This window comes from Hordeum vulgare, chromosome 6H, assembly GCF_904849725.1.
Source record: "Hordeum vulgare subsp. vulgare chromosome 6H, MorexV3_pseudomolecules_assembly, whole genome shotgun sequence".
In the NCBI taxonomy this organism is placed as follows: domain Eukaryota; kingdom Viridiplantae; phylum Streptophyta; class Magnoliopsida; order Poales; family Poaceae; genus Hordeum; species Hordeum vulgare.
Window position 1 is genome coordinate 280612277 of NC_058523.1, and position 24161 is coordinate 280636437.

A 24161-nucleotide genomic window follows, 5' to 3' on the forward strand; every position below is an offset into this window, starting at 1 on the left:
TAGTGGCGGGAGTGATGTGTGGCCACTCTCATGATGGGGTCATGCAAGGTAGGGCGGCTATGCCGTTTTTACATGTTCCAGGCACACAGTTGGTCCCCGCATGGTTGATACTGTCTAGAGTCGGTGCTCGTAAGACGTACAACATGTGGCTGGGTACCAATCGAGTGGACCTTTTTGTCTAGTATCGTTAGGGGAAAGGCATTGATCGAGTACTTACCTCGGGTACGGTATATACCACGAGTCGTGGATGACACGGAAGTTTCGCGGATCTGGTCGGTCGAGCGTACTACCTCTCTAGAGTGTAAAACTATTCGAAAAGTCATGTCGATGATCTAGGACAGTTGGGTGGTGCTGCTTAAACTACGTCCAGTCGTTTCCGCATAAACCAAGTGTGTGTGAGTATGTGGTAAATGGTGTTTTATGAAACAGTTGATATGACCAAGTTTGGTGACTTGGCATATAGGTTGAACCCGGAGTGTTCAGCCCTTGACAGATATGTTGATATCTGTAACCTGTTCTTCAAATCAACATTTAACTTATGTTGCATATCCATGATCATGTTTATTTACAGTTAAACTGCTATCCACAAATACTGCATATTACTTGATCCCATACAAACTGCATTATCCATATCATGGGCCGTTTTTGAGTACATTCAAAGTACTCATTGGCTTGCCACTGGTTATTTCGTTGACCATGTATGAGAGAATAGGATTTGGTGAAGAGTAACTCGGTGACGTTCTTGCGAGCTAGGACGCTTCCCAGTCAGAATGCTTGTAGGTTAAGGCTCGTGGCATGCGTTCACGCTTTCGACCAATATTTTCGCTATTGGTCCAGTTGGGTGTGTTGGCCCTCAAGGCCCTATATATGTAAGACTTAACCGCAACGGTCATTTGTTGTATCAAACGGTATGTATGGATGTAAGACTCTTAATATTCAGTATTTTTATGTTCGGTGAGCATTGATCTCTGGGATCAGTGAGCACGTTCATTCGACGATATGGACTCGTAAGTTGGGGTCCCCACATCTACCAAGGGCGGCCTGCTAGGGTCGCACGGTCCAACTTCCTCATGTGGGTGGGGTGACCACGCAGCACGGTGCCAGGGTCGGTGCCAACATGCACAGACAGAGAAGATTTCCCCTTTGGTGTTAACGGAGCCGAGCCAGCCCGCGGTTTCCAAACAAACCCCAAAAGGTGTCCTGATTGGTGCAAGATGTCCAAGTCTCGGGGCTCGGCATGAGGGAGGTCATCCCCGAGCCCACTGGCGCGTGATGACGAAGGGATTTTGCAGGAGAAGACCACCTTTGTCCTGGTAGGATCCAGTCCTGTCCCCTTTCAAAATAGTTGTTGTGGTGACCCTTCCCGCCAAGTGTGTTCTCGGGGGAAGAGGACCAAGGCCAGTATAAAAGAGAGGCCCGGCCTCTATAGCAGGGGGGAGGATCCATCATCTCCACTAGGGCCAAAACCCGCCTTTATACTCGTCTTCCACCTCAAGCACTCTAGAAAAGGAGTAGGGTTTGACACTTCAAGGTGGCCTGAACCTCGGTAAACTGCTCGTGTGTTCTTAGTTGCTTTCGTTAGCTCGAGCCGTTGGAGATTCGTAGTGAAGTTGAGAGGTAGAACAGGGTAGGAGAGCGAGTGTACCCCAGAGTTCGAACCTTTCTGGGTCTGCGAAGTCCCCATTCCGACATGGACCTCCTTTTATAGTGCAAGGGGTTACCAGAGTGGCTAAAATAGTCCACACGATAGCTTCCAAAAACTACTCACACGAGCTATAGTGGGAAATACCTAACTATGACAAACTGGTCCAGGCGCATAAAATGAGTCGTGATGCACGGGCGATGTTCCCATACAAGGATTGCCTCTCCTTCTGTATTGTTCACCCAGCTACATCTTATTCTCTTTACAAGTCGTGGGACGGGTGTTATTGAAGTTGTTGCATGTCTCTAACCGTTGTCATGGGCCTCTCACGAGACCCACCTAACCTCCTGCTCGTTCCATACCTCACTGATATTGACAACCATCATGATGAGGTGGAGCGGCAAGGATATGGAGGGGTCGTGCTGGGGTGCAATAACTCCTTAGTCTTCTCTCTCCCGATAAGGTGACTTGTCGGGGCTTGGTCTTGTTGCTTTTTCTTATAGGTTGGAGGCCGGGATTGTCCCATTTCTTATTACACCGACAGTAGTCCCCGGGGCTGGGCCACACTTGTGTCCATGACATTGTTGGTCTAGGCCCAAAAATAGTGCACATGCACACGTGACCGCAATTCCCTGCGGTTATAATGAATTTTACTACATTCCAATGATGCACATTGATGGTGAAGCAGTTTCTCTATAGTGCGTCTCGGGAAGGTGAAGTTGCTTCGACTTGGGAGAGGCAGTCTATGTGGCTTCTATCTTTATATAAAAAAAGGAATACAGTACGCACTCTACTCATCCCCGGATTTTTTCACTGTTCTAACCTATTGTTTGAAGTTGAGCACAAAATCAACCCAGTTTGAAATGATTTCACGATCTAACCCTTTTTGAAACGCTATAAGCCGTTGCATTACAGCCCTAATACCAAACGCCACTCAAGTGTGGCGTTTCTTACCACCATTGAAACGCCAGTCTACTGTGGCGTTTTCATTTCCCTGCAACGCCATGCTAGTGTGGCGTTTCTGCCTTACCTCAAAACGCCAGGGGGGCTGGCATTTCTGCCTCACCTCAAAACGCCAGGGGGGCTGGCGTTTCTTAAGAACATAGCACTTCAGAAAGAAAAGAATGAGGTAAAGTGCAAGAGAAGAAAGCCTAATCTTATAGTTAGTAAGGACATAAATAAAACATATAGAATCTGAATGATTCTCCCTTGCAAAGAATGATTCTCCTCAACATCGAGGATCAGAATTTTTATACTTCAACAGGTAAATTCATAGCATAAGACCATAATTCACAGCATAACACAATAATTCACAGCATAACACCGTAATTCACAACATAACAGTCACCATAACATCATAGTTCATAGTTCAACAGCCATAGTTCATAGTTCATAGTTCAACAGACGTAGTTCATAGTTCATAGTTCATACTTCATACTTAAGAAGATAAAAACTTCATAGTTCAACAGACAATAGCATAACACTCAGAATACTACATAGGTCATAACACTTCACTTCCTCCCTCTCTTTGCAGCCATCTTGCCCTTAGTAATGTAGCCCTCTGGAGTGTTCTGCTAGCCAGGACGTGTGATGTTCCTTGAGCTAGCTCGGCGTGTTTCCTCTGTTGGCCGAGTGGGTTGACTTAGCTACAGAGCATCTTCCGTCTATGAAGCCCCAAACTCCAAGAAGTCCAGATCCGCGGCCTCGTTGTCTGACTCCTCTTCTTCATCAATCTCCTCAACATGTGTTCGGCTAGAAGAAGCACGTGGTCGGCTTGAAGATGGACGAGCGGAAGTAGCCCGTGGACGGCTGGAAGACGAACGAGCGGAAGTAGCCCGTTGACAGTATCTAACCTGTAGAGTAGTTCTAACACACCGGTTCGTTTGTGAAGATGGGGCACGGCCAAGGGCCACGTTACTATCATTGATACATCTCCATAGCTCCGTGCCCTGCATAAAACATATGTGACATACCACCCACGAATAAATGACACTTTTTCATATTTTAAAGGAGGGACGTACCACTCGGTCATGAAGAGGGCCATGGTCAAGATGCGCTCCAACTTTCTCCCTAATATAATTGTTGAATGCAGCATCAGCAGCCTCACTCGATAGTAAGTCCAAGCAATCGGAACGAGTTCAGCCACCCTTATGGATATCTCTGTACTCTGTACGCATCCACTCCAAATGCCTTAAATATGCCGCCTCGACAGTGTCTGGTGTTTGATCATTTTCAACTCGAGCATGTCTCTGAGCATTCCACATGTGCACCCAAATCATGTGGTGCTCGTCCCAATTGATGACACTCTTATTGTTTTGGTGGTTTGTCCTCTTCGATTTGCCCCAAAGAACAAACAAAAAGGTTGAGGGAGGAGGGAGATCGAAGGGGGATCTAGAGGAGGAGGGAGTGATTTTTAACCATTGGAAGAAGGAAAGAAGAACAAAAAAAGGTGGTTGGTGGGCGACGGGGTCAGGCAGGCACATATTACGCGCAGAAACGCCAGTGTGCCTGGTGTTGCACATATGGCCAGCAACGCTACAGTAGACTCGCATTGCACACATGGCCAGCAACGCCACATTAGAGTGGTGTTTCTCGGTAGACCTGCAACGCCATGGTTTATGGCATTTCAAAAAGGATCAGAACATGAAAATGTTTCGAAATGAGTTCGTTCTGCGATTATTTTACGCCACGTGGGTCAGAATAGTGAGAAAACCCCTCATCCCTAGCCCGCTGCCATTCTGACGCTTTTCTTGCCTCCCTCCCTGAGCGATGCAGAGCCCCCAAGCCAGTCCATATTCTTTTGTCACTGTTCACCTCCGTGTTGGAATGGCGCCCAAGTTGGCATCGCCCGCCGCCGCCTCCGGACCAGCGAAGAAGGTCAAGAAATCTGCCTGTTCTGAGGCGGAGGCATTGGCGAAGGCACACAGGAGTGACGTTGTCTTCTTTCCTTTAGTGTCATTGGGGAATGACTTCAGGGAGCGGTAAAAATCATGTGGGGGAAGAATATCAAGGTGCACCCGGTGCTGGAGGTGATTCCAGGTGACTACCCGCCAGGCCCAGGAAATTACCCATTCTTCACAGCATAATTCTGTTGCGGGCTGGTCCCTACCTTCTCCGCCTTCTTCATAGATGTGATGCTCACCTATGGGTTCAAGCTGTTAGATTTTACGCCAAATGAGATGACCATGTTGTTGGTCTTCGCACATTTATGCAAAAACATTGGGGGGGGGGGGGTAGTTCCCAACTTCAGCCTCTTACACCACTTCTTCATTCTTAGCGGAGAAGGGGATGCTCGGTATCGCAACGTGGATTCCCCATTCCATCCATATGGAGACATATCCCTCCGGCAATCTACAAAAGAAATGGGAAGAGTGGCTCGTGGAGTGGTGTTATATCCTGGACAAGGTGCCCCCGGTCTTTTGCCAGGTCCGGATGTCCAGACCCACCCATGCTGATAACTGGAGCGACCTCGCCAAGGACGACATCACATTGGAGATTGTTGTCGCGTGTATCGCCTGTCTGAGGTCCGCTGGTCTCACCGTGGAGATGGTGGACCAAGATTTTCTCGCCAGGCCAATCGCCGCACTTCAGGATCGGGGGCGCTTCATCTATAAGTACGGCAACCCCGTCGATGTTATGCGGCTGCGCCCGGGGCTGAATGGCAATTTGACAAAGATGCAGCATGCTGTCGTGAAGCTCCAACTATTCCATCCTAATGGGAAGTTAAATCTCCTAGTACCCCTTATCCCACTCTACAATAACTCCGCCAGGGCTCGATTGTGGCGATGATGCTGGTGTCTGACGCCCATGGGGTCGACCCAAGGTCGAATCCGCCACCACCGGAGCAGGTGCAGGAATGGTGTGACAATCTGATGGTGCTACGTCATAGGAATGAGGACAACCTCGTCCATGACACCACCCAAGAAGAGATTTATTTCATCGCCCAAAGGTAGGCGGAGGTCGGGCGCACCGCGAGGGGGATGATGAGGACGAGGCCGCCAGGAAAGAGGAGGCAGCCGAAGAAGCGCCATCGCCAGACTTGCCGGAGGAGCTTATCTGAGCAGAGGACGGGGGAGATGCGGAGCCGAATCTTGGGGAACCCCAAGTTCATGCAGCCCACCAGAAAGAGGAATCGCGTTTTCCGCAAGGCCGCCACCCGGAGCCGGTTCGGTCTTCCCCAATTACACCCTGTTTTCACACCACTTTATCACTGCTGTTTTCTTTTCAAAATTTGGTATAAACTAAAACATTTAAAGTAGATGCTATCAGTGTATTCATTGTCATTGTTTGTATGTGTGCCTGTGAGTAGATCTCTAAAAACAGTTTTTACAAAATATTATTTCCATAAAAATCCTTTGAAATTATTTTGGTCACTCAAAACCTTGCTTTGGGGTTTGCACTACAAGTCCCTGAATTTAAGGGAGTGCTTTCGCCCAAAGATTGTATTCTGATTCTAATATTAATATAACTCTTGAAAACCATAAAATAATCATTTTTAAAGTCATTTTTCTATTTTATTTATATGTCCTTCTCTAAGGCCAGAAAAGGTAAATCCTGTGAAAAAATATTTTTCTACCTTAGAAAAATCTAAGAATATTTAGGAAGACTCTAAGGACATATATTTTCCATACATAAGAGTTTCAACCCAATGTCCTGTTCAAAATATTAGAGCAAACCCTTGAAATCCATTTGTGTCTGTTTTGACCTTTTGATATATTTCCAAAGGAAATATTCTCAATAAATTCCTAGAAAATTCTGACATGTCCCACAGGCTATACTTGGTGGTCATGCCAAGTTTCACCTCCATCCAAGCTGACTTGATTCACCAAATAATTCAGAACCCCTTTCTGCCCAGAACCAAATTGGAGAAACTCTACATTTCCAAGTTTGTCCATTTGGTATCAAACTTTGTAGGAGTGCTCAATACCCCAAATGAGGAGGTCATTCCAAGATTTTGATTTGTGGGAAGTGATTTACCCACCTTTCCTCATAAGTTTGCAGATCTGCCCATTTGGGGGGTATTTTCAAGTCCGCATTATCAAATTGTCCAATGGAGCTGAAATTTGGGAAAGCCTTGTAATTATGTCCAAAACCAAATCATGTTAATTCTCAATGCTTTTGGGTGAGGTTAACTTCCCCAAACAAGCATCAAACACCTTCTGCCCATTTTGAAAATCAACATCTAGCACCCTCCACACTTACACCCTTCACTCCAACCTGATGTCACAAACTTCCTGTGCCTCCCTAGAACTGCACACGAAAGACCCAGCACTAGTTCAATGAGAGGGAGCAAAAATCCCCAATTTAGCATCTGAATCAATACTGACAGCATCACTTTACCACTCTCCCCTTGGCCAGCTTAATACCCTCGGCCCCTGGTATCCAAGTAGCATCTACCCATCTCCTAGACACCCCAGACTCGGTCAAGACGCGCCAAAGCGTGCCAACATGTTGTGGCACACCAAAGCTGTGCTCTGGACGTGCTACATGGTGCACTCGATCCCAAGGAGGCTAGCGTCGGCCAGTTCCTGCCCCCTCCTGTTATCATTCGTTGACCGCATCTTTGACCGAGTCTAGGGCAGCATCGGGCCCCTCTTCTCCCCCTCTCCTCTACTCCTGGTGACATGAGCCCACTGTCACACCCTGTGTTTGACTCTCCTGACTAAATTATCTTATCAAAAAAATTAGGACTAATTAATTTTTTTGTGAATTCTTGTGATGCTTGATTTGATGGTTCCTTGCTTGCCTATTGCTTGTGTTTGAATCCAAGGTTCCTGCTACTCACCAGACTCACTTCCCAGACCCAAATCTTTGCCTAATGATCATGCCATGTGTATAGGACCAGAAACTATTTTACCAAATACTATTTTCACCAAAAAGCATTTCATTGATTTAAACTTTCAAAACCCGTGAGTTGGGATTTGTACTACAAGTCCTCAATTTATGGAAGTTATTTTGCACGAGATACTTTATTTAAATCCCATTATGAAAATGTCTTCCCAAGACCACAATATTAAAAGTTATTTTACTATTTTATTTAAATACCTTTCTCTGAGGTGAGGAATGGTCCCTTATGAAGGAAAGTTGCTTTTATTGCTTTGAAAATATTTGAGAAAATTTAGAGAAACTCAGTGGACATTTATATTCCATATATAAGAGTTTCAACACGTGGTCATGTTCAAAATATTGGGCAAAACCCTCGAAATCCCTTCCTGCCTATTGCAAGCTTTTGGAATATTTCTATAAGAAATATTCTCAATAAATTCCTGTAAAATTCTAGCATGTCACATATGATATATGTGATTATCTTGCCAAGTTTCATATCAATCCAAGCTGACTTTATTCACTTAATTATTCTAAAACCCCATCTGTCCAAATCCAAATTTGAGCAACTCTACATTGCCAAGTGTCTCCAATTGCGCTCAAATTTGGTGGAAATGTTCTCATACTCCAATAATGCATCCACACCAAGTGGTGCATCAAGGTGAATGGATGAACCTGTCCCAAACCCCTCAAAACCTTCTTTGTTGATTTTTGACCTTGGGAAACTTTACAATATAAAGTTTCTCTAATGGATCCCAAACTTTTTGGGCATGCTTTATTGCTCAAATAATGCCCCCATACCAAGTTGTGGATTTGTGGGAGTTAATTTGCAAGGTTTTGTAGGCAAAAGGTTGTTTCTGCCCATTTCATGGGTTTTTCAAGTCTACATTGGAAACCTTCTCCATCAAATCCAAAATTTTGTGTTCAAGCTTATTTTCATCCATTATGTGATCGTGTTAAGTTTATATCAATTGGAATCCATCTCGTAGCCCTAACATCCATAAAACACCTTGTGTGCATTTACTAAAGTTGCTACTTTGGCCGCTCCCACTTATCTCCTTGAGCTTAAATGTTTACCACAACTCTCTATAGTTACCTTCTACCTCCAGTAACCATGCCATGGCCACTTGTCAATTATTGGATGGTGGCTCCATGTAGCTGATATGTCTCCGTCGTATCTACTTTTTCCGAACTCTTTTGCCCTTGTTTTGGACTCTAATTTGCATGAATTGAATGGAACTAACCCGGACTAACAATGTTTTTAGCAGAATTGCCATGGTGTTGTTTTTGTGCAGAAATAAAAGTTCTCGGAATGTCCTGAAAATTTACAGAGAAATTTTCCGGAATCAAAGAAAAATACCTGCGCAAAGATCCACCGGAGGGGGCGTGCCAGTGGGCCACAAGCCCCCAGGCCGCGGCCACCCCCCTAGGCCGCTCTGTGAGGGCTTGTGGGGCCCACGTGGAACCGCCGCCCCCAAACTCAGCTCTATATCTTTCGTCTCGCCAGGAAAAAAAATCATAGAGAAGGTTTCATCGCGTTTTACGATATGGAGGCGCCGCCACCTTCTATTCTTCATCTGGAGCGCAGATCTGGAGTCCGTTCGGGGCTCCGGAGAGAGGAAATCCTCGCGATCGTCATCATCAACCTTCCTCCATCGACAATTCCATGATGCTCTTCACCGTTCGTGAGTAATCTCATCATAGGCTTGCTGGACGGTGATGAGTTGGATGAGATCTATCATGTAATCGAGTTAGTTTTGACGGGGATTGATCCCTAGTATCCACTATGTTCGAGATTGATGTTGCTACTACTTGGCTATGCTTAATGCTTGTCACTAGGGCCCGAGTGCCATGATTTCAGATCTGAACCTATTATGTTGTCGCCAATATATGTGTTGTTTAGATCCTATCTTGCAAGTTGTAGTCACCTACTATGTGTTATGACCCGACAACCCCGGAGTGACAATAGCCGGAACCACTCCCGGAGATGACCATAGTATGAGAAGTTCATGTATTCACCGAGTGTTAATGCGTTGGTCTGGTTCTTTATTAAAAGGAGAACCTTAATATCCCGTAGTTTCCATTAGGACCTCGCTGCCACGGGAGGGATGGACAATAGATGTCATGCAAGTTCTTTTCCCAAAGAACGTATGACTATAGACGGAATACATGCCTACATTAGATTGACGAACGAGAGCTAGTTACTTATCTCTCCGGGCTATAGCTGTTACATGATGAATCACATCTGGCATACTCATCCATCACCGATCCACTGCCTACGAGTCTTTTACTACTGGTCCTTGCTATGTTACTTTCTCCAGGCTTGTCCCTTGCTACAAAAGGGATTGGGCCACTTTGCTGCTGCTGCTGTTACTCTGTTGCTACTGCTGTTACTCTGCTCATACTGTTGTTCCTTGCTACTCTGATATTACTTGTTGCAAGAACTTTTCTGACACCGTTGCCAGGGAAGAATAGTTCCCCGTCCACGTAAAACTACTGGCGCCATTGATACAACAGTTAGGAATAGTCTGCCGTCAACAGTTCTCTTTCTGACACCGTTGCTATCATACTACTTTGCCACTGATACTTTGCTTGCAGACACTAATCTTTCAGGTGTGGCTGCAATTGGCAAACTCAGCTGCTAATAGTTGAGAATATTCTTTCGCTTCCCTTTGTGTCGAATCAATAAATTTGGGTTGAATACTCTAGCCTCGAAAACTGTTGCGATCCCCTACACTTCTGGGTTATCAGTAGCAACCTCTCATTTTTACCTTGGCAGCACTGTTTTACCCCTCTTGCTATACTGCTACTTATGACCAAGCCCCCACATTCTTCCAGGGCATCTATAGCATGCTAATGCATCATTTGAAATCGAAATATAGCATGTTCATGTGGCAAAAATGAGCAGCACATCTAAAACTTGATTTCTGGCAGAATTGTAGCCTTGCACTACAACTACTAGCTCAACTCATCCCCCTGAGCTGAAATTTTGCAAAACTATAGTCCTTCCATGCCTAAGACTACTAGACATCATTTCACCCCATTATCTCCCTAGTAAGTTCCCTCATTATTAGCCTTAAGTTTGCTGCTGCAAACTAAGTTGCAGTCAAAACCTATTCAAACCAGATCCACAACAGACCAACTCCTCAGTCACACCCCAACAAGCATGCCCCACACCTCATACACCATTGACTGGTCATAAGGTCCCTGTAGACACAGGTGGTCGTCGTGACCACCTCCCTGGCGTGCAAAACAGTGTTCTGTACCTTGTCTTCTTCCCCCAGGTCGTGTCCGACCGTTGCAGCATGTCTCAGCGCGCCACAAAGCTCCCTTTGACCGGTCTTGCCTCTACTGGACGCCACCTTGCCTCCAAACTCCTCCTGGCACGCGTGGCCGCCATGACAGAGCCTCCAAGCTCTACCGAGCTCATCCTGCTGCTCCCCCTGGCATATCTTCTCTCCCCCGAGCCACTCTTTCTCCCCCTCACTTCCTCCTTCCTCTGTGCACCTCTCGGAGCTCCTCAATCCCCTGCCCCCTTGTGCATCCGCTGTAATAGCCGAAGCCATACCGGCGACCTCCACTCCAATTCGAGCGGTACACGGCCTCTCTCCTTCCCCTGGGCCAACTAATAAATTCCCTAGCCATGTAGGAGCTCCCCTCACTACAAATCCTCCTCCAGGACACCGCGAGCTCGAAGCCAGAAGATGGTTGGCGGACTCTTCCACGGTCACCCAAGGAGTTGCCGCGTCGTCCCTCCTTGGCATGAGTGTAACACCTTTACGAGTGCACGGTATCCCTCCGAGCACGCCGGGGGTCGGGCCTCCGTCAGAGGCGGCCGGACATTAGAACTAGCGTCGACGAGGTGCCATGCCTTGCCTCCCCTACCCCTCCACCAATCGAGTGGGCGGAAGGAGAAGGTCCCGACAGGTGACCCCACCTGTCGGCATGCCATTGGTCGGGCCCCGTTTAAGTGAACATGCCTTCAGGGGCGAAGCCTCTTTGCGTAGGAGGCGTATTCTTGTGTAGTATGCCTTCGGTGTCACCGGCCTCCGCGGGGCTAGAGTTGCGGGGCCGTCCCGAGGCATATTTAGCGCATTGGGCGCAACCTAACCCTCGTAAAAACCCTTACTTTCCTTTTTCTTTTACCAGGAAGTTCCAAAATCCGTAATAAATTTATTTGTATTCCAAATCCGAGGATTCAAATTTCTATAGGTTCCTGAAATCAAGACCTATCCATATATGTGCATTTCACATTTTTCCAAAAGACCTTTCTATGAGATTAATATTCAAATACCCATTTGAATATTTAAACACCACATTGCAAAAATCTTAGAGGATTCAAATCAACTCCAAATGGAGTGATTCCAATTTCCAGAGTCTTCTAATACCATGCACTAGTCAACATTTTTATCTGGCATGATTTTGTTGCATTAAATAAATAGCTCCTTTTTTCTATTAATCCAATGTTTGAAAATCTCTAGAATATTCATATCCACTCCAAATCCAGTGAAACAACTTCCTAAAGATTTCTAAAATCGCGCTCTGTTAAATGAGTGCCTCCACTCATTTTTAGCAGAATGTTTTTGTTAGGCTTCTTAAAGGGTCACCTATTCCTCCTTTCGTCCATTCAAAAATCCCTTATGGTCCAAATCTCCAAGAGCAAGCTTCAGGTATTTTTCTTATGACTAGAGAGGTCCAAGAAAATAAAACTCCCATTTATATAGCATTTTTGTTTCTGCTTGATGTGTGGCTTACTGTGATTGTTTCCGACGATAGTTGACGGAATAGATGGAGTACTCAAAGTTGGACCGGAAGACCTCGAAGACCCCAAGGACTTATGTGAGCAAAGGGAAGCATCCCTGTGACCATGTCCGAGAAAATATTTTATGCATGACATGCTGATACCTTATTGTTGGGTAATGTAGTAATTTCAAAATTTTCCTACGTCATGCAATGATCTATCAATGGAGAAACCAGCAACGAGCAAAGGGGTAGAGCATCTTCATACCTTTCAAAATCGCTAAGCGGAACCATTGCTAGAACGTGGTTGTTGGAGTCATACTCGTAGCGATTCAGATCGCGGTGGAATCCGATCTATGCGTCGAACGACGGCGCCTCCGCGTTCAACACACGTGCATTTCGGTGACGACTCCAACACCTTGATCCACCAAGGAGGGAGGAGGGGTTGAGGGAGAGCTTCGGAAGCACGACTGTGTGGTGATGGTGGAGCTAGGCGGCACTGTGACACAGCTTCGCCAAGCACCACGGAGGACGATGAGGAGAAGGTGTAGGGCTGCACTAAGAGAGAGAGAGAGAAAAGTTGTCTCAAATCAGCCCCAAAAGCCTCACTATATATAGGAGGCGAGGGAGGAGGGTGCCTGATACGTCTCAAACGTATCTATAAGTTTTGATGGTTTCAAGCTGTTATCTTGTCAACTTTGGATGTTTTATATACCTTTTATATCTTTTTGGGACTAACTTATTAATTCAGTACCAAGTGCCAGTTCCTATTTTTTCTGTGTTTTTGACTCTTTTCAGATCTGATTTTGGAACGGAGTCCAAACGGAATAAAATCCCCGAAATGAATTTTTCCAGAACAGAAGAAGATCGGGGGACTTGAGGGCCAAGGCAGGAGGCCCACAGGGAGCCCACAAGCGCTATAGCCGCGGCCAAGGGGGCCCGCGGCTACCAGGCTTGTGGCCCCCTTGGAGCTACCCTGCCCTAGCTCTTTCGCCTATATATTCCCTAAAATCCTAGAAAAAATAAGGGCGTCCACGAAACCACTTTTCCGCCGCTGCAAGCTTCCCTTTCCGCGAGATCTCATCTGGAGACCCTTCCCGGTGCCCTACCGGAGGGGACTTTGGAGCTAGTGGGCTTCTACATCAACATCATTGCCTCTTCAATGACTCGTGAGTAGTCTACTTCAGACCTACGGGTCAGTAGTTAGTAGCTAGATGGCTTCTTCTCTCTCTTGGATCTTCAATACAAAGTTCTCCATGATCTTCATGGACATCTATCCGATGTAATCCTCTTTGGCGGTGTGTTTGTCGAGATCCGATGAATTGTGGATTTGTGATCAGATTATCTATGAATTATATTTGAGTCTTTGCTGATTTCTTATATGCATGATTTGATATCCTTATAAGTCTCTCCGAGTCTTGGGTTTTGTTTGGCCAACTAGATCTATGATTCTTGCAATGGGAGAAGTGCTTGGTTTTGGGTTCATACCGTGCCGTGACCTTTCCCTGTGACAGAAGGGGCAGGAAGGCACGCATCATGTTGTTGCCATCAAGGGTAACAAGATGGTCTTTCATCATAGATTGGAGTTTGTCCATCTACATCATGTCATCTTGCTTAAGGCGTTACTTTGTTCTTATGAACTCAATACACTAGATGCATGCTGGATAGCGGTCGACGTGTGGAGTAACAGTAGTAGATGCAGAAAGTATCGGTCTACTTGTTTTGGACGTGATGCCTATATGTATGATCATTGCCATAGATAACATCATGAGTTTGCGCGGTTCTATCAGTTGCTCGACAGTAATTCGTTCACCCACCGTCTACTTGCTTTCATGAGAGAAGCCACTAGTGAACCCTACGGCCCTCGGGTCTCCTCACAATTATCATCTCAGCTTTTACTTTTACTTTGCTTTGTTTAGTTTTTGCTTTCAGTTCTCACTTTGCAAACAATCTATAAGGGATTGACAACCCCTTCATAGCGTTGGGTGCAAGGTCTTTGTGTTTGTGCAGGTACTTGTGACTTGACGCGATCCTCCTACTGGATTGATACCTTGGTTCTCAAACTGAGGGAAATACTTACCGCCGCTATGCTACATCACCCTTTCCTCTTCAAGGGAACACCAAGGCAAGGCTCCAAGACCGTGGGGGAATCCTTTGCATACTTGCCAAGGAAATCCCTATAGGCTTAGTCAGCAGCAGAAGGATTTCTGGCGCCGTTTCCGGGGAGAGATCAAGTCAAGATCTATCCAAGTAAGAGTCACAAACTCATCCTTTGCATTTACCTTTTTTGCCAGTTTCCTCTCGTTTTCCTCTCCCCCACTTCACATTTGTCGTTTTCATTTGCCTTTCTCCTTTGCCGTTTTCATTTGCCTTTCTCCTTTGCCGTCTTATTTTGCCTTTTTGCCGTTCTCTTTTTCTCGTTTCACTCGCTTACTTCCTACTCGTTTGTGTGGGGGGTAGTCCATCAATGGCTTGAACCACCACTCAAAACGATACCCCTGAGAACGAAGTTCTCAATTGCAAGAAGAATGAGGAAGAAAATATAAAGCACGCTTGGTACAGGATTTGCAATGCTCAAAGTAGATCTACTCGTAAGCAACCCACTATCGTTCTTCTTCGCAGTTTTTACGTTGGAATCTCTCCTTGGAATAGGTATATTCTTGATACCATCATAGGCGGGAGTTTCTTGGGGAGCCATACTGTTGACTCCTATGGAGCTATCATGAATTTTGTAGGCTCACCCCCGCTCATGGTTAATGGGACTACCTTGACCTTGGAACACGTGATGCAAAGGCTTGACGCCATTGAAAACAAAATTGCCACAATTGAACTTATTGAGGATTTGGATAGAAAGATGCACAATCAAATTACTTAGTACGGATCCAAAGTGGGAATGGTTTTGAAAAATTTAAGGGAGAAGGAAGCTATAGTTAATGATTCCTCTAGAATTGGCAAACTAGAAGATGTCATAACCAACTTGGGTTCCGCTTTTGCCGCTGTGCCAAATACTCCAAATCTCACTCTCAAAAAGATCGTCAAGTCTGTTATTGTTCCTAAAGCTAGTGGCGAGTCATCCAATAAAGATTAAGATCTTAAGATGATAAATGATCACACTACTTATGGTTTGAGCACCAAAGATGACTATACGTGATTCCATCACCTTATGCCTAGCTAAGGGCGTTAAACAATAGCGCTTGTTGGGAGGCAACCCAACGAATCTATCCTTTTTCTGTCTGTTTTGTGTTTTCTACACTTTCATAATTCTGTTATGATTTTGTTTTTTGTGTTTCTTTTGCGTTTGTGCCATGTGAAACCGCTATGATTAGTCTTGGGGATGATCGTTTGATCATGCTGGAAAAGACAGAAACTTTCTGCTCATGAAAAGAATTTTCTTTTTTTTCTGTGAGAGATTTTGAGTTGATTCTTATTGCTTCTAATTGCAAAGCAAATTCGTCAGACTTTCGTAATTTTTCAGAATTTTTGAAGTACCAGAAGTATACGAAGTATACAGACTGCTATAGACTAGTGTGCTGTTAACAAATTATGTTTTTGTTGAGTTGGTTGCTTATTTTGATGAAACTATGGATAGTATCGGGGGGTATTAGCCATGGAAGACTGAAAATACAGTAACCCAACATCAACATAAGTAGAATTTAAGTTTGCTACAGTACCTAAGGAAGTGGTTATTTGCTTTCTTATAATAATGATATCACGAGTTTCTATCGAAGTTCCGTGTTGTGAAGTTTTCTAGTTTTGGGTGAATTTCTTATGGACAAAGAGATAAAGAGTGGCAAGAGCTCAAGCTTGGGGATGACCAAGGCACCCAAAGTTGATTCAAGGATTCCGAAAAATCCTAAGCTTGCGATGCCTCGGGAAGGCATCCCCTCTTTCGTCTTCAATCCATCGGTAACGTTACTTGGGGCTATATTTTTATTCACCACATGTTATGTGCTTTGCTTGGAGCATCTTGTATCGTAGGAGTCTTTTATTTTTGTTGTGTCACAATCTTCCTTGCTGCACACCTAGAGAGAGAGACATGCACTCACCATGATTTTGTCGAGCTTCACTTATATCCTTTGGTTAGGCAATTTAGCTCACATGTGTTTCACTTATATCTTTTGAGCTAGTTGATTTTGCTATATGTGCTTCACTTCTATCTTTTGGAGCACGGCAGTGCGTGGCGTGGTAGGTGATCTATGTTATGAAAGTAGTCTCAAAAGGGGTAGCTATCTAAAGGGATATGAAAACTTCCACCTTCATATGCATTGAGTAGTTAGAGAAGTTTGATTCATCCAAATTAGTTTTGAGTTGTGGTTGTGGTAATATTGAAGTTATACTAGTAAGGTGTTGTGGATCTAGAAATACTTGTGTTGAAGTTAGTGATTCCCGTAGCATGCACGTATGGTGAACTGCTATGTGATGAAGTCTGAGAATGATTAGTTTATTGATTGTCATCCTTTGTTTAGCGGTCCGGATCGCGCGATGGTTTATACCTACCAACCCTTCCCCTAGGAGTATGCGTTGAATGCTTTGTTTCGATTACTACTAAAACTTTTGCAGCAAGTATATGAGTTCTTCATGACTAATGTTGAGTCCATGGTTTAGATGCACTTTCACCTTCCACCATCAGTAGCTTCTTTAGTGCCGTGCAACTTTCGCCGGTGCATAAAACCACCATTAGCCTCCCTCAAAACAGCCACCATACCTACCTACTATGGCTTTTTCAAAGCCATTCCGAGATATATTGCCATGCAACTACCACCATGACATGTGCAACCACTTCTACATTGCCATTGCATTATAATAAGATAGCTAGCATTATGTTTCCATTGATGTCTATGCCATGCTAGATCATTGTCACGGTACACTACCGAAGGCATTCCATATAGAGTCATCATTGCTCTAAGTTTTGAGTTGTTAGTGTGATGATCATCATTGATGGAGCATTGTCCCATCTGAGGAAATAAAATAGGCCAGCGAAGCCCATTTACAAAAAGAGGCCAAAGATGCCCACAAAAAAAAGAGGCCAAAGAGCCCACCAAAAAAATGAGAGAAAAAGAGAGAAGGGACAATGCTACTATCTTTCCACGCTTGTGCTTATTAAGCACCATGATCTCCATGATTGAGAGTCTCTCGGTTTGTCACCACCCTATAGCTAGTGGGAAATTTTCATTATATAACTTGGCTTGTATATTCCAATGATGGGCTTCCTCAAAATTGCCTTAGGTCTTCGTGAGCAAGCAGGTTGGATGCACACCCACTAGTTTTCTTTAAGGGCTTTCACATACTCTTAGCTCTAGTGCATCATTTGTATGGCAATCCCTACTCATTCACATTGATATCTATTGATGAGCATCTCCATAGCTCATTGATATGCCTAGTAAATGTGACCATCTTCTCCTTGTTTGCCTTACAACCTCCACCACACTCCATTCCACCTATAGTGCTAAAACCATGGCTCACGCTCATGTATTGCGTGAGAGTTGAATAAGTTTGAGAAAGTAAAGGTGTGAAAACAATTACTTGGCCAATACCGAGGTTGTGCATGATTTAAATTCGTTGTGCAAGGATGATAGAGCATAGCCAGACTATATGATTTTGTAGGGATAAGTTTCTTTCGTCCTTGTTATTTTGAAATTTCATGATTACCTTGCTAGTTTACTTGAAGTATTATTGTCTCCACGTCAATAGCAAACTATTGTTTTGAATCTAAAGTATCTGAACATTCATGTCACATAAGAGGAGTTACAAAGGACATCTATGCTAGCTAGCATGAAAGCATCAAAAATTCATTCTTTATCACTTCCCTACTCGAGGACGAGCAGGAGTTAAGCTTGGGGATGCTTGATACGTCTCAAACGTATCTATAATTTTTGATGGTTTCATGCTGTTATCTTGTCAACTTTGGATGTTTTATATACCTTTTATATCTTTTTTGGACTAACTTATTAATTCAGTGCCAAGTGCCAGTTCCTGTTTTTTCTGTGTTTTTGACTCTTTTCATATCTGATTTTGGAACGGAGTCCAAACGGAATAAAATCCCCAAAATGAACTTTTCCAGAACAGAAGAAGATCGGGGGACTTGAGGGCCAAGGCAGGAGGCCCACGGGGAGCCCACAAGCCCTGTAGCCGCGGCCAGGGGGAGGGGGCACGGCTACTAGGCTTGTGGCCCCTGGAGCTCCCCTGCCCTAGCTCTTTCGCCTATATATTCCCTACAATTCCAGAAAAAATAAGGGCGTCCACGAAACTACTTTTCCGCCGCCGCAAGCTTCCGTTTCCATGAGATCTCATCTGAGACCCTTCCCGGTGCCCTGTCGGAGGGGACTTTGGAGCTGGAGGGCTTCTAAATCAACATCATTGCCTCTCCAATGACTCGTGAGTAGTGTACTTCAGACCTACGGGTCTGTAGTTAGTAGCTAAATGGCTTCTTCTCTTTCTTGGATCTTCAATACAAAGTCATCCATGATCTTCATGGAGTTCTATCCAATTTAATCCTCTTTGGCGGTGTGTTTGTGGAGATCCGATGAATTGTGGATTTGTGATCAGATTATCTATGAATTAGATTTATGTCTTTGCTGATTTCTTATATGCATGATTTGATATCCTTGTAAGTCTCTCCGAGTCTTGGGTTTTGTTTGGCCAACTAGATCTATGATTCTTGCAATGGGAGAAGTGCTTGGTTTTGGGTTCCTACCGTGCGGTGACCTTTCCCAGGGACAGAAGGGGCAGCAAGGCACGCATCGTGTTGTTGCCATCAAGGGTAACAAGATGGGCTTTCATCATAGATTTGAGATTGTCCATCTACATCATGTCATCTTGCTTAAGGCGTTACTCTGTTCTTATGAACTCAATACACTAGATGCATGCTGGATAGCGGTTCTATCAATTGCTCGACAGTAATTCGTTCACCCTCCGTCTACTTGCTTTCATGAGAGAAGCCACTAGTGAACACTACGGCCCCCGGGTCTACTCACAATTATCATCTCAGCTTTTACTTTTACTTTTCTTTGTTTACTTTTTTTTTAGTTCTCACTTTGCAAACAATCTATAAGGGATTGACAACCCCTTCATAGCGTTGGGTGCAAGCCTTTGTGTTTGTGCAGGTACTTGTGACTTGACACGATCCTCCTACTGGATTGATACCTTGGTTCTTAAACTGAGGGAAATACTTGCCGCCGCTGTGCTACATCACCCTTTCCTCTTCATGGGAAGACCAACGCAAGGCTCCAAGGCCGTGGGGGAATCCTTTGCATACTTGCCAAGGAAATCCCTATAGGCGTAGCCAGCAGCAGTGCCCACCCTTAGGGTTTCCCACCCTAAGGATGTGGCAACCCTAGATGGCTTTGGGGTGGCGACCAAGGTGGTGGAGCCGCCCTACAGTGGGCCTTGAGGCCCAATATGGCTTCCCACGCCTAGGGTTTGCCCCCCTCCACCCCTTCCTGCGCCTTAGGCCCTTAGTGGTGGCGCACCAGCCCACTAAGGGCTGTTTCCCGTCCACTTTTGGCCCATGTAGATGTTTGGGGCTGGTGGGGCTTCCCTGTGGCCCCCCGAAACCATTCTGGTGGTCCCGGTACATTACCCGTGTCGCCCGAAACACTTCCGATGACCAAATCCTCACTTCATATATATGAATCATTACCTCCCCACCATTCCGGAATTCCCCATGATGTCCGGGGTATTATCCGGGACTCCGAACAACCTTTGGTAACCACGTACACTATTCCCCTATAACCCTAGCGTCATCGAACCTTAAGTGTGTAGACCCTACGAGTTCGGGAAGCATGCAGACATGACCGAGACACCTCTCCGGTCAATAACCAACAGTGGAGTCTGCATATCCGTGTTGGCTGCCACACATTCCATGATGATCTCATCGGATGAACCACGATGTTGGGGATTCAATCAATTCCGTATGCATTTCCCTTTATCTACCGGTATGATACTTGCCCGAGATTCGATCGTCGGTATCCCTATACATTGTTCAATCTCGTTACGGGCAAGTCTGTTTACTCGTTCCGTAACACATCATCCCGTGGCTAACTCCTTAGTCACATTGAGCTCAGTATGATGATGGATTACCCAGTGGGCCCAGAGATACCTCTCTCTCACACGGAGTGACAAATCCCAGTCTCGATTCGTACAACCCAACAGACACTTCCAGAGATACGTGTAGTGCACCTTTATAATCATCGAGTTACATTGTGATGTTTGATACACCCACATCACTCCTACGACATCCGGGAGTTGCACAATCTCATGGTCTAATGAAATGATACTTGACATTAGAAAAGCAATAGCAGACGAACAATACGATCTAGTCCTATGGTTAGGATTAGTTCTTGTCCATCACATCATTCCCCAATTATGTGATCCCGTTATCAATGACATCCAATGTCAATGATCAGGAAACCGTGATCATCTATTGACCAACGAGCTAGCCAACTAGAGGTTCACTAGGGACACATTGTGATCTATATATTCACACATGTATTATGGTTTCCAGTTAATAAAATTATAGCATGAATAATAGACAATTATCACGAACTAGGAAATATAATAATAACCACTTTATTATTGCCTCTAGGGCATATTTCCAACTGTCTCCCACTTGCACTAGAGTCAATAATCTAGTTACATTGTGATGAATCGAACACCCATAGAGTTCTGGTGCTGATCATGCTTTGCCGATGGAAGAGGTTTAGTCAATGGGTCTGCGGAATTCAGATCCGTATGTACTTTACAAATATCTATATCTCCATCCTGGATGTATCCACAAATGGACTTGAAGAGGCGCTTGGTGTGCTTCGTGTTCTTCTAAAACTAGGGCTCCTTTGCAATGGCAATAGCTCTACTGTTGTCACAGAACAGAGTCATCGGGCCCGACGCACTTGGAATCACTCCTAGGTCGGTGATGAACTCCTTCATCTAGATTTCTTCCTGTGCTGCTTCCGAAGCAGGTATGTACTCCGCTTCACATGTAGATGCCGCCACGACGCTTTGCTTGCCACTGCACCAGCTAACTGCCCATTATTCAAAATATACACGTATCCGGTTTGTGACTTGGAGTAATCTGTAACTGTGTTGAAGCTAGCATTGACGTAACCCTTTACGACGAGCTCTTCGGCACCTCCATATACGAGAAACATATCTTTAATCCTTTTCAGGTACTTTAGGATATTCTTGACCGCTGCCCAGTGATCCACTCCTGAATAACTTTGGTACCTCCCTACCAAACTTATGGCAAGATTCACATCAGGTCTAGTACACAACATGGCATACATGATAGAGCCTATGGTTGAAGCATAGGGGACGATACTCACCTTTTCTCGATCTTCCGTCATGGTCGGGCGTTGACACTACAAGAAATATGTCAACTAACGACCTTCAATATTGGTCATTGAATGGTCATTGATTTCCATTTGTGACCTTTTATGACCGAAAACAGAAAGTCTAAAGCTGAGGGTCTTTAGTGAACTATAACGACCTTTTTTCTGGTTTGGTCATAAAATTTTATGACCAAACAGAAGGTCGTAGGTTTAACGACCAAATGATTTGGTCACTAGCAATATGCCCGCACCACGTTAGATCCACCGTGGCACCCTGACGTGGCAGAATTATGACCAAATGAAAAGGTCATAAATAAGATTCAGCCCGGTCCATTACTATTGTCTACATGGGCCGGGCCCAATAATTTGGCCTTTTATTTTCTGGGATAGAATCTTTTAGTGAGCAGGTTTTTTGTTAGTCCACTTTTCTTTTCATCCTTGGCCTACTATTTTTTTAGGCCCAAGCCTTCTTAGTCTATTTTTGTTTGGGCCTCGGCCTTTTTGCTGTCCAAACTAACTTTAGTGCCCAAACAAAATGGTCCAAAAAAAATTAAATAATTGACAACTTCATAGGTGCACAACTTCACAAAATAGAGCAAGACATTGTTTGATCACCAGAATGACCAATCAAGTGGGCTAACTTCATCAGGTTCTTGAGAAGTTAGCCCACTTCACTGTTTCTAGGACAGGTTCTACGACAGGTTCAACTTCTACAATGCTTTAGCGCCGAAGATAGCCATCAAGTGTCCTAACTTCTCTTCCTGTTCCTGAGACTTCTTGCGCAACAGCTCAAGTTCCTTGTCGCGCGCAACTTCATATTCTTCAGCCTTTAGCTTGATTGCTGCCATTTCTTCTTGCATCACTTCATCTTGGAGCTCCGACCTCTCCAGCTTCTGCTGAAGATCACGAACATGAGCAGCCACAACAGCAGTTCCTTTGCCTGAGTTTTTAGTAGACGACTTGAGCGCAACATTCCTGAGGAATGGGCTTTGGTTGACTTCGGTCTTGAGCACTTCCTCAACAATCTCAGCATCAGACTTTGGTTCTTCACCTTCTGGTATCGGCGCGTCCTTCATTTTTTCCATCTCAAGCTAGCATATGGAGAAAAATAATAGACATTAGTGGCAGATCTATTTCACATTCTGCAAGAGAAACCAAACAAGAATGCCAGAAACCAGACCAAGAAATGGATTATTTTAAGTAATCAAACCAGCACACAAAATCTATATGTAGATATTTTACTCAAACTCAAACAGAAGTAGATGATAACTACTAAACTTATAGCATTATTTGAATCTGGCTACAGCAAGTGTACACACTTATGTGATCTAGAGACATGCAATCGGAACAATATGGTGGTTCTATATAATGTGGCTTCTTTGTTGAGAACTAACATTCAGATCAATTTTCATCATATCATAAAAAATGCAACAAATAGCTACAGCAAATTCTGATATCTTTGTTGAGAACTGTACAACAAATTCCGATATCTTTGTTGAGATACCAAACCTATCTTAGGCTCTAGCAAACAGCATAAAATCATGGAACATAGTGTGTGTTCTTGCTGGCTGTGAATCAAACAGGGCTGAGGTCTATAGACAAAAGTTTGAACTAGCTGGACAAAAGCATGGAGTGACTTACTATAGCAATCTTGACTGGCTCCGAAAACCCGTGCTTCTTGCTGTTGTGGGTGGCCTTGAACAAGTCAATCGGAGAAAGCTCCTCACCCTTACGCTCTTCTTTCTGAAATGTTTTAAAAAAACCAAAATGTTATTCAGCAAGAATAAGAAATGATATTCAACGAGGATCAGAAGGCAAGGACTTTACAAAAAGGTACTCACAGTGGCAAAAATGTGTGCGGTGTAGTGCCTGTAACCAGTTCCCTGTTGGTACACGACCTTTTCTCGATTAATCTTGTTCGACACACAAGTTTCCTACAAAAACGCATAATGTTATTTGCCAAGTTGAAAGAAAGTGGAATAGGCAGTAGTATAGTAGGACAAAACGAGTCTGAGCATAGTTGATTTGGAAATATTTCAGTTATCCTGCACTAGCACAAGTACATGAAAACCAGCCTCCAAGTATCGCGAGGCTCCAAGAAAGTTCACACCATGGTTGAAAATCGAGACATCACCAATATGTGAATCATACCGCTCTCTATTTCTGCCCGGCCGGTTCCATCTTGTTTCCACATCGCCAAAGTATCTAGAGCAAAAAGTCAAGCACTCGTCAACGACATATGCTTCGGCAATCGAACCTTCAGGTCTTGCCGTGTTTCGCACATAACGCTTACAAGTAAGCATCCTTCTTTCGATTGGGTACATCCAACCGTATTGCATAGGGCCTCTAAGCATTGCCTCTTTTGGTAAGTGCACCGCCAAATGGACCATCACGGTGAAGAAAGATGGAGGGAAAATCTTCTCAAGCCTGCAAAGAATAATTGAGATTTCTTTTTAAATCTTTCCAGAACAGTTAACTTGAGTGTTTTGCAGCACAGTTCTCTAAAGAAATTTCCCAGCTCAGCAACCGCTTCATATATATCATTGTCCATGATTCCACGGAGGCCACCCGGTAAAATCCTTTGCAGGAGGATGTGACAATCATGGGTTTTCAGTACTGAAAGCTTGAAT